Genomic DNA, 13073 nt, shown 5'->3' with positions numbered 1-13073 from the left:
GCTCCTAACTAAAACATTTTCTTCCAAGAGGAATGCATTTGTGTCAAGTGACAACTTTCTATTTCATTTGGGAGGGGCTTAAAGGGAGAAAAAAAATTTCAAATAGGGAAAAATATATTTGAGATGATGTTTCAGTTAGCCTAACATATGAACTAAGCCAATAATTTTCACTGTTTTATGCAATATAGGATATCCTTTATGGAAAAATGAAATCTTCAAGGAACCTAGACAAAAACGCAACCTGATCCCAGGAAGTCTCACTAGGCCAGCTGGATCCGATCGATCAGGCTTCCAGAGATCAGCATCTCGAGCATCGAGGCACAGACACGGCACTCAGTAAGCAACACCGTCCTCCTTTGGTGTGGCAGGGTCTCAGACAAGGCTGGAAGCAAATCCACAAAGCAAATCCACATGTGAACACTTCACATGCAATTTACATGTTTTTAAAGTAAAAAATAAATAAAACTGTTGCCTAAAGACTGGTCAGGACACAGGACAGAGCTCTTCATGTCCTAAGCCAGCCAGCTAAAGCAGCTGATTCAAGAAGAGGCGGCATTTGGGGAGGAAAACTTCTTACTCAGGGAGGAAGTAAGAATTTTTATTTCTCCTGTCACCAACAGCAGTTTGCTCTTCTTATATCTTCTCTGACAACTTAGCAGCAAATGCTAAAAAAAAAAAAAAAAAAACAAACACCTATGCCCCAGAATTTAAACATTACAAATGGTTCGGAATCAAAATTAAATTTTACAAAAAGGTACTGTAAATCTGCCAGTTATGAAATTTTACATACAGCTATGTCTCTGTAAGCTTCTTTCCAGTTCTTCTGTCCTGAATGAGACAACTAGCAATTAAGATACTCACATATTTTTGAAAAGCAGTCTAGCATAGATAGGGTGCTTATTACTCACTCCACAAAGGTATTTTTGGAAAGCAATGCTCTAAAACTCTTGTGAGCTGTAGAAAAAATTAAGTAATGCTCTAATGTCCAACTGGCAAACTGGGGTCACATATACTTTTTCTTCTTTCAATAAAGACTTTATAGACAGGATGGAGGCCAGATACAGTCCAAATCCAGAAATTTGATTAAACTTTAATATTGAAACAAAACAGTGATGAAACAGTTGCATTCTTTTAACCAATAACTGCTACCAATCCCCCTGAACGACTGTTGCCCTAATTTTAGATGTAATAAAAAGTAATTTTGGCTGAAAATAAAATGAAATAATGTCTCAAAATTTTGACCTAAAACCAGTTAAGCTAGTGCTTAGACTCCAAAACTCCAAGAAAATTTCAGAGACCTAAGCTTGTATTTTTGTTGCTTTAAATAAATAAATTAGTTATATTAGTATGAAATAAGTAAACATGAAATGATGTTCCTATTCACAACCTCGAACTAGCGAACAAAATCTAAGTTTATGAAAATTCACTGATAAAAAAATGCCCTTTCAAAAATAGCAACCAGGGTTTTGCACATTATCACCTCTTATTTCTGAAGCATTCATCTGGGGAAAGTGGTCTGTTCCATATTTTCCATCTGTTTTTCTATTTGTGAGGTAACTTGTTGCCATTTATGTCAGTGAATATAGCTGATGTATATAACTGGGTTCTTCAGGCAAAACAGTTAATATTGCTCTTAAGTAGACAAAACACTTCAGATATTCGACATTGATCAGAGTAAAAATAAAAAAAAAATCTTTGTTGGAAAAAATGAGTCTGTTTTTGGTACAATATGACTTTTCTTCTCCTAATGAGTTTGTACCAACCACAAAGAATATATAAAATTACATAATTTAGATATATAGAAATATATGTATAAAATTTATATTTAATTATAGGTATACATAATAAATAAAAAATTTATATTAAAGTTTTCTATGACTTTACTTAATAAATCTATCACACCAATCTGAAACACACAGATAATACCTAAAACTAAACACTTCAGCATCTAATCCAGCCATCAAAGACTATTTTCACGAGAAGCTCAAAGGGCAGAATCTCTGTAGCAAGAGGCAGTAAGCACGAGTGGCGAGACCGTAACTCAGCAGCTCACCAGACCCGGCGCAAAGGCGAACCGCGAGCTTGCACCACTGCTGCAAGAGGGCTGCAAAGCAGCGGCACTGAGGGCGGTTTAGGCTAAGGTGCACGCACAGGCAGCTGGCTAAGCTCACGGTACGCGGGCTTGTCTCTGCTTGCCAGCCCGGCGTTTTGGGGTGGCACGCTGTCACTCCTTGCATGCTCCAGACTGCCGCGAGTGACTGAGCCTGCTCAGCTGCGCAGACGGTTGGCAACCTCAGGCTCGCAGAGGACAGGCATACCTCGGCATGCGACGGCAAACTGAGCTCTAACAGAGCCTGCGTGCCTGCTTCTCCTCAACATCTCTTCTTAATGGTCTTAATTAGACATTAGTTTATCGAGCCCAAACAAGCAGACGCTCATGTGCTTATGAACCATGGGCTCCCTGAAACATCATGTTACTGCTTCACTGTTGCAGCAGGTATTTCAGCTCATGCATGTGCTTAGATTCCTTAAGCTGCTAAAGAAAGTGCTACTAAACGTGCCCGGGTAGCCTCTAGGATGGTTACGTCCATGGATTACAAGATGTGCCTGGAGCTGAGAGTACAGACGTGGGGGACTGCAACAAAGTGGTTAAAAATGGCTAAAAACAGAACAGAAGACACTTTTTAATGCTCTTAAATCACTGCCTAGAGTTACTATGTACATTCCTAGACACAGCGATATTTAAAAAAAGATAAAAAAAGATAATGGATGCTAAAGTAAGTGAAAAGATGAGGCTATAAGCCAGAGGGTTTGGATGGAAGCAAGGGCAAAGAATTTCAGAATTTCCAGGACAATTTTTTTTACCAGATGAATTATCTGATTTCATTTAGTCCTGTTATGGATCAATGCCTTCAAATTCTGTTCCATAGATGCCTCTGTTTTTGTAACATATCCTCACATTTCTTGCTTCCTATCTGTCATCTGTGATTTGGAGATTTACATATACAGCTATTGCTATGTAGACATTCCTTCCCAGGAGGTACTTCTACTCCTGAGCTGACTATGACTACTTGATATCACTATATATCTATGTCAATCAACAAACAATCAGAAGAAAAAGCTATTTATAATATTCATGGCTGTATATTATTCTTAGGTGTCAAATGCAGTCATTGAGTAACTTATTTTTAAATGACAATGATATTTTTAGCAGGAGCATCTATTTTTTCTTTAATTTCACATTTACTCATAACACTGACTTAATTAGCAACTTTTTTCTTCACATACCTGTTACTGCTTTTACAGTAAAATACATCCAAACATTGCTGACAGCATGAGACCAGGCAGATGGAAAGCGCAGTTACTATATTCAGATGGACAACTAAACTAGGCCTGTTACTAATGTCTACCCCCTCACCAATAAAAAAAAGTAGGCCAATGCCAATGAATAAGTCTTGCCTGTTGGAAGCCATCTGGGATTTTTCAAAAGCATTCATTGCTGGTGGAAATCTTGTCCTATCGAGCATTTCGACAGTCAAGCCTTTAGCTTTTGCAGATGGGAGAAATTATCTACATCTTTTTCACGTGAACTGTGTACACATGAAAAATGCCCAGCAGACACCGCTGCATATCTAGAAAAAGGAACACATCACAGGCCGTGAAGATCATTTGCTCTCCACTCCTACGGTTCCTTAAGAGAGGCTGCTAGAGATGTTGGCGAGTGAACGATAAGGTGAAGTCTGTGATCTTCAGTAAGAACCAGAAGGTGACTGACAACCTGTGCTTCAGTATGCTCCAAATGTTCTCCCAGAAAATTCCTCTAGCTCCAGAACTTTGAATAAGATAGATCAGATAATGTAAAAACACTATTTTTATTCCATTCTTATTGCCTTGGCATATCTGTGAGGAAGAGGCTAATTTTCAGCGTAAGCCACTTCCTTCAGACCTCACACAGTGCCCCTTGGACACATCACAGCCCAATGCACGATTTGCTATAAACCCATCCCCTGTCCCAAAGCCCACTTCACCTTCTTGCCATACGTACGCTTCTCTCCAGTGCCAGATAGAGATGGCGGTAACGGAGTGAAAACAGGAAGAACTTTAGCACCTCTTGTTTCCTGCTTCCTAGCAAAATACAGATTTTCCAAAGAAACCGTGGAGTCTACAACTCTCCTGAGCCATCAACAGATTAGGGTCTACCTGAAAAAGGTATTACCACAGCACTAGCTGATACACCAGGCTCTAGCATCCTCAAGGTGTTCATGAGGCTTTTAAAAATCTAACACAGTAAATCAGGCCTGATAGCATAGGCCATAAATAAGGGCAATAGGGATTTCCTCTCCCCTCCTCCTTCACTTTCGGGACAAAAAAAAATTCCTCACAGTATATATCTCATAATGGTATATATTTTGCAAATAAAGGAGGAAAAATAGCTTTATGCTAAGGGATTTTTCCCAAATCTGTACAAGTCTTTTAATAAGTGTCGCAATACAGCGGCAGAACTCACATCAGCTGCTTGTGTGTGTTCTGGAGCTTTTACACATCTTTCTGGTCTCCTGTCGTTCAGGATGTGCTGTCTTTGTCACCATACCAAATCTGTTCGCACCATCTACTGTCAACTTGCTGATTACAGGGCACTTCTGAAAAAAGCAATTTCCATATACTTTTCTATTTCAGTTTTTTTCTTTGAACAAACAAAATAAAGAAAGGGAAGGGAAAAAGAGCATATTTATATCAGACTTAGAGCTCCTACTCCCGATAACGAGCCTGACACCCAAGCTCCATTACTCCCCACTCCTCTGCGGTCCTGCCTGCTTTGCCTGCCTCGCCTTCACACATCCTTACCTACCACCTGCTTAGATCCACGTGTGCCAAGCAGTCTTCTCTTCTACATTTTCTCCTCAAATCTATGATGGTTTTTACTGATACTTCCTACTTGCTGGGTTGTTTGCTTCTCTGCTATGTTTTTACTTAATTTGTGATTATAAAAGTTGGAAGGACAAGACAATAGTCTTAAACAACACACAGACATTTGGGGGGGGGGGGGGCAGGGGGGAAGAGGGTAGAAGGAGGGAGAATCCCAAAGCAGCAGGATTACCTGTCTCCAGTAAGACCTGCCTGGGAGGCACGACCCTGCCAAGCTCCTACCTAAAACGAGGTCAGCAGCTTTCAGCCTGCTGGGCTAATTGACAGTGTAATGAGGGGCACCTGTGAACAAACAACTAGTTTTCAACTCCTGCTAAGATCAAATGCATCCTAAGGACAGTTAAGGATAATGAGATCTCCCTTCCACTACAAGCTTTTGAGCTAGCAAAGCCCAAAGCTTTGCCACTCCTGGTTTGGTCTATGCAAGTCGTACAAATAGGCACGAACAACGTGTGTAACTGCAATTTCAGCTGCATTGTGTGTGCAGATCCCAGAACCACATGCCCAGCACACTCAGGAAAGCTCAAGAAATGCAGAGGAAACCACCTTGGAACAAAGCCCTTTGTTTCAAAACCTTGTTTGATTTTTCAAGACCTGTGCTACTAAATGTTACAAACTGTGATCTCAAGAGAAAAATATCAGCCATTATTATACTTTTAAAAAGCCAGCTACTCTTTCTCAATGTGTAACACATGGTTATTTGACCTGTACAGCATCAGACACCAAAAGAATTTACAGTCTCTACCATAGTGTGGGGGAAAAATAAGCCAATAAGTGAAATGGACAGAAAAAGAATAACCCAGTGGCTGAAACAGTAATAAATGCAGAGAGCCTCTGCCTCCCCCCTCACAACCCACTAACACTCACTGCCTGGGAGTAAATATAAACAGCAGAACAGCCACAGAATGAGAGTGCCTTGGAGGAGACCTAGTGTAAAATATTGAAACAAATGCAAGTAAAAGGTGAAAATGTTAATGAAAATGTATAATGAATCCTTCTGCAAGCAATGTAAATAATATATGATTCACCCCTGGCGTGACAAGAGTGCTTTAGCTCTTTGAGTCCAGCAAGTGCAGGCATCCACTTGAGCTAACGGAAATTTCCTGCAGCTCCCCGCAGTGCTTTTAGCTATGGTCCTTGTGAGCCAACATCTGTATGGAAATGTCAGATGTTTATTTACACAAACAAAATCCATAATGCTTCCCTCAAGAACAGCTGCTAAAATAGATAGCTTATGTAGTAATAAAAAAGCAACATATGATCCAGCAATAAATCAAGTCTCTAAGTGACCATTCAAAATACAGCAAATCCCAGAATTACTTTGGTTGGGGAGAAATGGATCACAACAACTGCACACATTATTGTTTATATTCATTCATTCTATCACAGTTAAGTCAGTAAATTTTCCATTTACTGATTAGTACTTCGGAGAAAGCTAATCAGTTTCTCTTTAAGGCCTTTTGCACTTTTACTTTACAAACTTCATGCAAATAGTTCATTTGCCTGTACATTTCCCTGGTTTTGCTTTGAATCCAAACAAATTAGAAATATTGAAACTTGATTATGATAATCCCAAAAGTCACAGCAGCAATACCTCACTCCAATAATGTCTCCTATCAGCAAATGTCCGTGTGCTCAGCCTGTTATGCCCATTTCCCAGACAGGGAAGCTCCTGCTTGTCAGCGGAACGGCTGGGCGATGTGTGAGGTGGCCTGTGCTCAGGAGCACATGAAGGTTCACAGCCGCGGGTGTATTCCACACTCTGCCTCATTCTTGCTTAGGCATTCACGTGTGCTCCAACCATTTTTTTTGTTGAACTGAACCATATGGATAATCTGCCTTCCTAGTCAATATAAAAAGCATTACCCAAGAAATACTGTCAGAATAATATGGCCTTCCTTAACATGCAAGAAACTGATATTAGACAACAATGATCAATCATTTTATTTTGCTAATAAAACAAGCAAAATGTAAAGATAAAAATGTCAGTTATCACCCCATAAATAACTATGGATATTTACTGTTATGGACCAAATATTAGCTACTTGCCAGGTCCCTTCTTTGAACTAGTGCAAAAGTTGGCTATCACATCTGGGTATGCACATTACTGGAATTCTCCAAAGTGAAAAAGGCTATTACCAAAAGTTACTATATAGCTTAACATGCAAACATGACCATATCAGCCGTGTTTAGGGAACCTCTCTCTTATTTATGTGGAAATTTGAAATTTAGCCTTTGAGGTAAAGAAAAATCTATGCTTTGGATGGTAATATTAGATTTAAAGTATGCCCTCAAGTTTCTTATGAACTTTCTGTGCAGATATTTCTTCTCAGACAGTGTAAAAAAAACCACACACACACACACACACAAATAATAATCCTATATATTAAAAAAAAACCACAACCTGATGGGAGTTTGCAGTGTTACAGAAAACATTTTATAAACCAGGAAAATAAAAGAATGGGATGATTAAGTGCTCAAATTTATGTGAGCTCATATATAAAAATTTGTAAGCCATTAATACTGAAGCTTTATTTTTACAACAGCATTAGACAAGAGAATTGCTTTAGTTTGCTGTGACATATTGGAAGATGTCTTAACTTTAAAATATTTTAAGTTGTATTAATGTTGCATAAATAGTAATATCCCAGGATGAGCAGTAGTTCATAACGTCATTATTCTGTAACATGTAAATAGTTACAACTTGAAATCATCAATTTGCAGAAAACTGAAGTGAATATATCATTCACTACATAATGTTTTTCATTTCCAGAACTTAGCTGCTTTTGTTGTTTCATTCTTCAAGGAAAACGCTACTTCAGGTGACTGTACTCTCAGTAGTTGCAAGCTGCTTCCCAACAAACAACAAATTAGCTCCACTGAGTGACTGGTCTCACACATTAGTGGATGGAGCGCTTGACTGGGAGCCAAAGGTCTATTACCTAGTCTGACACAGGCCTGTTTAGGAACACCAATTTATTTCCCTTTTTTTCCGTCCCCCCTTTTGTCAATTGATCATAATCTCTTCGAGCTTGGACTGTCAGTCTGTGTGGAGGCATCTGTACGGTGTAAGGTAATGTTAGGAAGAGTGCCATGCAAGCCAGTGCAAGTATCAGAAAACATGAACTTCAGCAAATGTCATCCAGATGAATGCTGCCTGGGCGCGAGCATGGCAAACTCAACTATGCTGTTCTTAGCATCCAAATAGTTCAGAGTACAGCACTGCAGGGTAAAATGTTTCCTGACTGTTCCCATACAGTACAAGGACTTCATCTGCTATCTAAAAATAAAAGAAGGGCTTTCATAGCCATGCACACCATAAGCAGAGACAAATTTACCATGAGGATATGGAGTTTGAGGAGATACAGCCTCTGTTCCTTCATGAGCACTGCCCAGAGATGTTTGCTCTGGGTCACGCGAGAGAGCTGCTGCACTGCTCCCCGTTCCCTTCCTCCCCCCTGCCTGTCCTCCCCTGTCCTCGGCCTCAACTCTCTGGATGCGCCCAACCTTCTGTAAGTATAAGTGTACCTAGTCTGCGAAAAAGATGTGATCTGCTTTTTTTGTCACGCTCCCTAAATCTGTAGTCTATGTGACATATTAAAATCAATCATTTCTAATGTTGGAAATATCACATGTATATTTCCCTATATAATCATGAATCTGCTCCTCACGAAATTAGCTTGTGATCTGATGGAGTGAAATTCACTTTGCCCAGCCTCAAAACAGACTAAATAGCATAAGCCGTTCGGAAAATGATCAATTATTCTGACACGGTGCCATAAACTGCCAGAAGTACATAAGCAAGGAAAGGAAAAGCTGAAAAAAATTCAATTTTTCCATCTCAAAAGGCACTTCTCAAAGAAAAAAAAATCACACTGACCTAACCCTGTTCACTGACAGTCAGAACTGAACAACTGTGAATGTTCTACCGATTGTATTTAAGATACAACGTTAATGAGTTGAACTCCGTCAGTGAATTCTGGGGTATCACTGCCACACATTCTGTCAAACATCGCTGTCACTTTGACTGGGATGTGGATTACTCTTTGCGTATTAATTAAATTTGCATTCTACACTATCTATCATAATATCTGAGAAAATCTGAAAAACTGTGACTTTTGTTCAGAGTTAAATGGGAATAGATACATGACTTAAATACCAGTAATTTTTATATGTAGCAAAAACATTACTGTACATTAATTGCAAGGACTGTAATTAGTTACAAGTACAGTTAGTGAGTCAAGGATAAAGTTAACAAAATTAAGATACAGAATCTATTTTCCCCTCAAGACTGCCATCCTTCCTAGGTAAACAACTAATAGATGTACCTGGTGCCTTATACTGTGGTTGTGCTCTGTGTGAGCAGAGCAAGATCTCTCTGTCACATACCCTGCAGTCTTGGGCTGTGAATCCTTTAAGAGAAGAAAAGTCTTTTGTATTTACCATCTATTTGCATCCTCCATTACATTTTCAAACATTCAGTTACTGTAGAAAATAGCAGCCACACTAGCAGCAACAATAAATTAAATGCATAGATTCTCTAAATATAAATGTCCTACCTAAAAGCCTAATGTATTTTGAGGCCCTCTCCACATTAGAAGGATTATATCCTTCCACACTAACTGCAGTTCTTTAGCATGGACTAGAAAGACTCTGTTGCTGACTACCTGACCCAGTCCTCATTAGAGATGGTCCAACACAATACCTCCTGTAATCCTACACACTAATATATGAGTTTTCTGAGGTATAACTCAAGCTTTCATCCTCCTGAACGGTTACTAACCCAATGACAGCTGATGCTCCTTGCAGACTGCCTTAGGCTGTGTCTGTATTAGCAAGCAGTGCAGCACATACAAAGCAAAATGGTTGATACCGAAGACCTGGCACTCACACTATATATATGAGGGTGCTTCAAACTCCAGTGCTGTCCTGTGGTGTGAGCACTGGTCATTGGTTGGAGAACATCTTCGAATTTAGTTTTATCCAAAAGGGATCCAGAATGGGCATCTGAGACCACACCAAGATGCAAACTGAAGTGCAGCAGATGGGGATGATCGAATTTGCTTCAAAAGCACACTCTTCACCCAAACTAAACACACCCTTATAAACCATGTCTAGAATTCATTTATCATGGAGGCAGCTAGAGAAGTAATCCAGTATGAAGTGAGTCAATATATTTTAATGTTAAATTAGTTAAACTGAATGTAGTAAGAATTTTTCAAGAGGGCCTTGGGGATTTTAGAGTAAAGCTCCTGTTAAAAGTTAGTGCAACTCAGTAAAACTTTCAGCCACTTTGCAAAATTCTCCTTCTGGGCATAGCCTGAGTTCCCTGAAGGCAGTAGGAGTTCTGACATTGACTCAGTGGGATCAGAAACAGGCCTTTTCTGTGTAAATTCTCTTTTAATTAAACAACATTAATACAGAATTTGTTCCAGATTTACATCCCACTAAAATACAGTATGTGCCATCTGTTCCTTAATGCTCTCCTTTACTTACAGTATGTGCTACAGGATACATATATTATTCAACCAAGGGACAGGGAAGACAAAACTGAGCAGTCAGCAAAAAGATGAGAAGACTTTTTGTGTATCAAAAGCACAAGTTGAATCAATTAATTACATCTATACTGATTTTCACAGGGTTGAAATAGAATCCAGGATTGCCACAGACTGATGACAGGTCTAAATAGCATCTCACACCACAGCAGTCTTGCACAGCTAATAGTTTGCTCTTCAACTAATATTAGACTACTTCCATGGGAATAAATTCTAGCTATGAATTATGACAAAATAAGCCTCATGGAATATCCAGGGTCATTTTGTTAGCAGCTTTTAGACAAGATGGGACATTCCCAGATAAATCTGGGAAAGTTTAGGAGAGTCACAGAGACTATTCCTCTCCATACAACTCCAAATCAGAAACCACTCTCACCAAACGCTTAGACCTCGCAGCTGTATTACGAAATGAGAGCTGAGCTTGGAACCAGCAAAAGGGGAAAAATAAGAATCCAGAAACATTAGTTGAATGGATAGAAAATACACATTCTGTATCCTAAACTGACTTCCTGTTTACCTCAGCTCTGTGAGAAATAAGGTCTCCTTCTTGCATATGACCTTGTCAAGGTCAAATGACCATAGCTCAGGTGGAATAACTTGAAAAAGAAACATAAAAGAATATCCATTTGGCTTAAAATAAGTCAACACTCCTTGACCTGCAGCTTACGTATGTGTTTTGGGAAATAATGATATGTAGAACTCCCGTAGAACTTAAGTGTTTTTAAAAAACCCTACCATGATGTTATTCCCCATTAGAATAATTTCTACAGAACTATATTAAATTCCTAGGATCTTTTTTGGTTTTAGGTCTATTTAATTATAGAAGTTTTGACTGCAAGTGACAAAGGAAAAACAGGGAATTACCATTCCAAGTTAGACCACAGACAGAATTTGCTTAGTATTCTACCTCCAATAATAGCCAACATTTGATGCTCTAGAGATGAATAAGCTCTCCTTTCTCCTTAGCATCCAGATAAATGCTATTTATTATTAGTCAGTTGTGCAGAAAAAAAGATAGGATTAAAGGAAGTTTGAAGTGTTAGCTATTATTCGGCTGCTTTTACCATAACATGAGTACAAATGTTACTATTTGTCTTAAAATTATTCAGTCCTATCTAACAACCAGAACAGTTTGGTGGAAGTTTTGTGTTCAAATCCTAGGTTCAAATCAACTGGTTTATGTAAAATTCTTTTGTTTTATTGCTCCATTGAATTTGAACCTCTGCTGTTGATTATACATAAAGAGTATGCATCTGAGAAGGTAACAAACTTAGAAAGCTTACCCATAGGTAAATGGAAATACTTTCCATTTAATACTTTTGGAAAGTAATAAAAAGAGATCACCATTTAGAGCCTTCATCTGTTAGCACTGATTTGCTGACACTATTTGATTTCCAATGTGAACTATTTCCAATAAAGGATAATATTCCAGAGATGCATTTTGAAAAAGTAAAAAGTAAAGTTTTATTCTTCTATTACACATAAATTGACAATGAACTGGGAAATTTTTGAAGCTTCACAAGGTAGGAGGTGTTGACAACTGCCACTTTCAGAGTACATAGCATGGAAAAGCTTTATAGGCACACAGTTCCACAAATATATTTAATACTAGTGTTTTCCAAGACTACCAGTAGGCCTTAAGCACATCCTTAAAAGTCATCCTAAAATAGGATGGTTTTTTTTTTCCAAACATGGCCCTAGTGACAAGTGCGATTTCCTCTCGTCAAAGAGTTCCTTCATTCTCATACCAGTTTCAGTTACCTTTTAATCCAGCACCACTTCAAATGCTAATGTTTCCACCATTCTGGTATTTCCAGGTGAAGAAAGGGAAGTCACTAGTCAGAAAACTGGTGGAGCCAGTATAAAATAAACAGATATTCCACCGCAAAGATAAACTATTACGACAGCCCCTATGCCAAACTTTTCTTTTCTGAGCATAATTTAAACACCATGGACTTAAAAAGACAGATAAAAGCAAAATCTTAGAATAGCTGGTATGTTAAAAATGCTACATGAGGGCCAAGAGCTGTGAGCCTAGACTAACAGCAATGAACAACTCTCTTGCCAATAAATTACTATTGTATAGTACATGGGTTTCTCTGAAAGTATTGCGATGTGAGAAATAACAAACAAAAGTCAATCTGACTCCAGTCCAATGTGTTTGTCCTACAGACTCTGTGTGCATTTTAAACAGTTTCAGCATAGAGGCAGCAACGTTAATTGAAAGGAAAAGGAATCTTGATAAATGACATTTAAAGCCATCAAGGGAGCAAGCAGCTTGAAAAAAAGCTTTTTTTTTTAATCTAACAGATTAAACAGCAAAGAACAGGAAACAGTTCTCAAGCAACACAGTATATATGCATCAGAGTTCAGAAAATAGGAAATGTCCCAAATCAATTATTCAGTGAGCACAGAAACCAGATTATTTTGTTACTGTAACTTATCATAAATTGTATTACCCTGAAACACCAACATTCACAGTTGCAGAAGGGATTTATCTACAATTACAGGCTCTGACACTTCAACTCACTCACGTATGATGGAGACTCTACCAAGATCTGGACTGAATAAATGTAGCAAGAAGGTGCAGCC

At 38.6% G+C, this 13073-nt stretch overlaps 1 protein-coding gene across 7 annotated transcripts in view; it reads right to left on the bottom strand.

Moving 5' to 3' along the window:
- JAKMIP3 (Janus kinase and microtubule interacting protein 3) overlaps positions 1-13073 on the bottom strand; it is a 120948-nt gene that overhangs the window by 106725 nt on the left and 1150 nt on the right. Inside the window, exon 3 of one of the 7 annotated variants that reach the window (XM_064514413.1) lies at positions 242-382. The exons of the other annotated variants lie outside the window; for them this stretch is intronic. The gene's annotated coding sequence lies outside the window, so the exon portion shown is untranslated. The remainder of the gene's footprint in view (positions 1-241; positions 383-13073) is intronic. 7 annotated transcript variants of the gene reach the window in all.

Source organism: Dromaius novaehollandiae, chromosome 6 (genome assembly GCF_036370855.1).
Source record: "Dromaius novaehollandiae isolate bDroNov1 chromosome 6, bDroNov1.hap1, whole genome shotgun sequence".
Taxonomy (NCBI): Eukaryota; Metazoa; Chordata; class Aves; order Casuariiformes; family Dromaiidae; genus Dromaius; species Dromaius novaehollandiae.
This window is presented reverse-complemented; position numbering and strand designations above follow the sequence as displayed.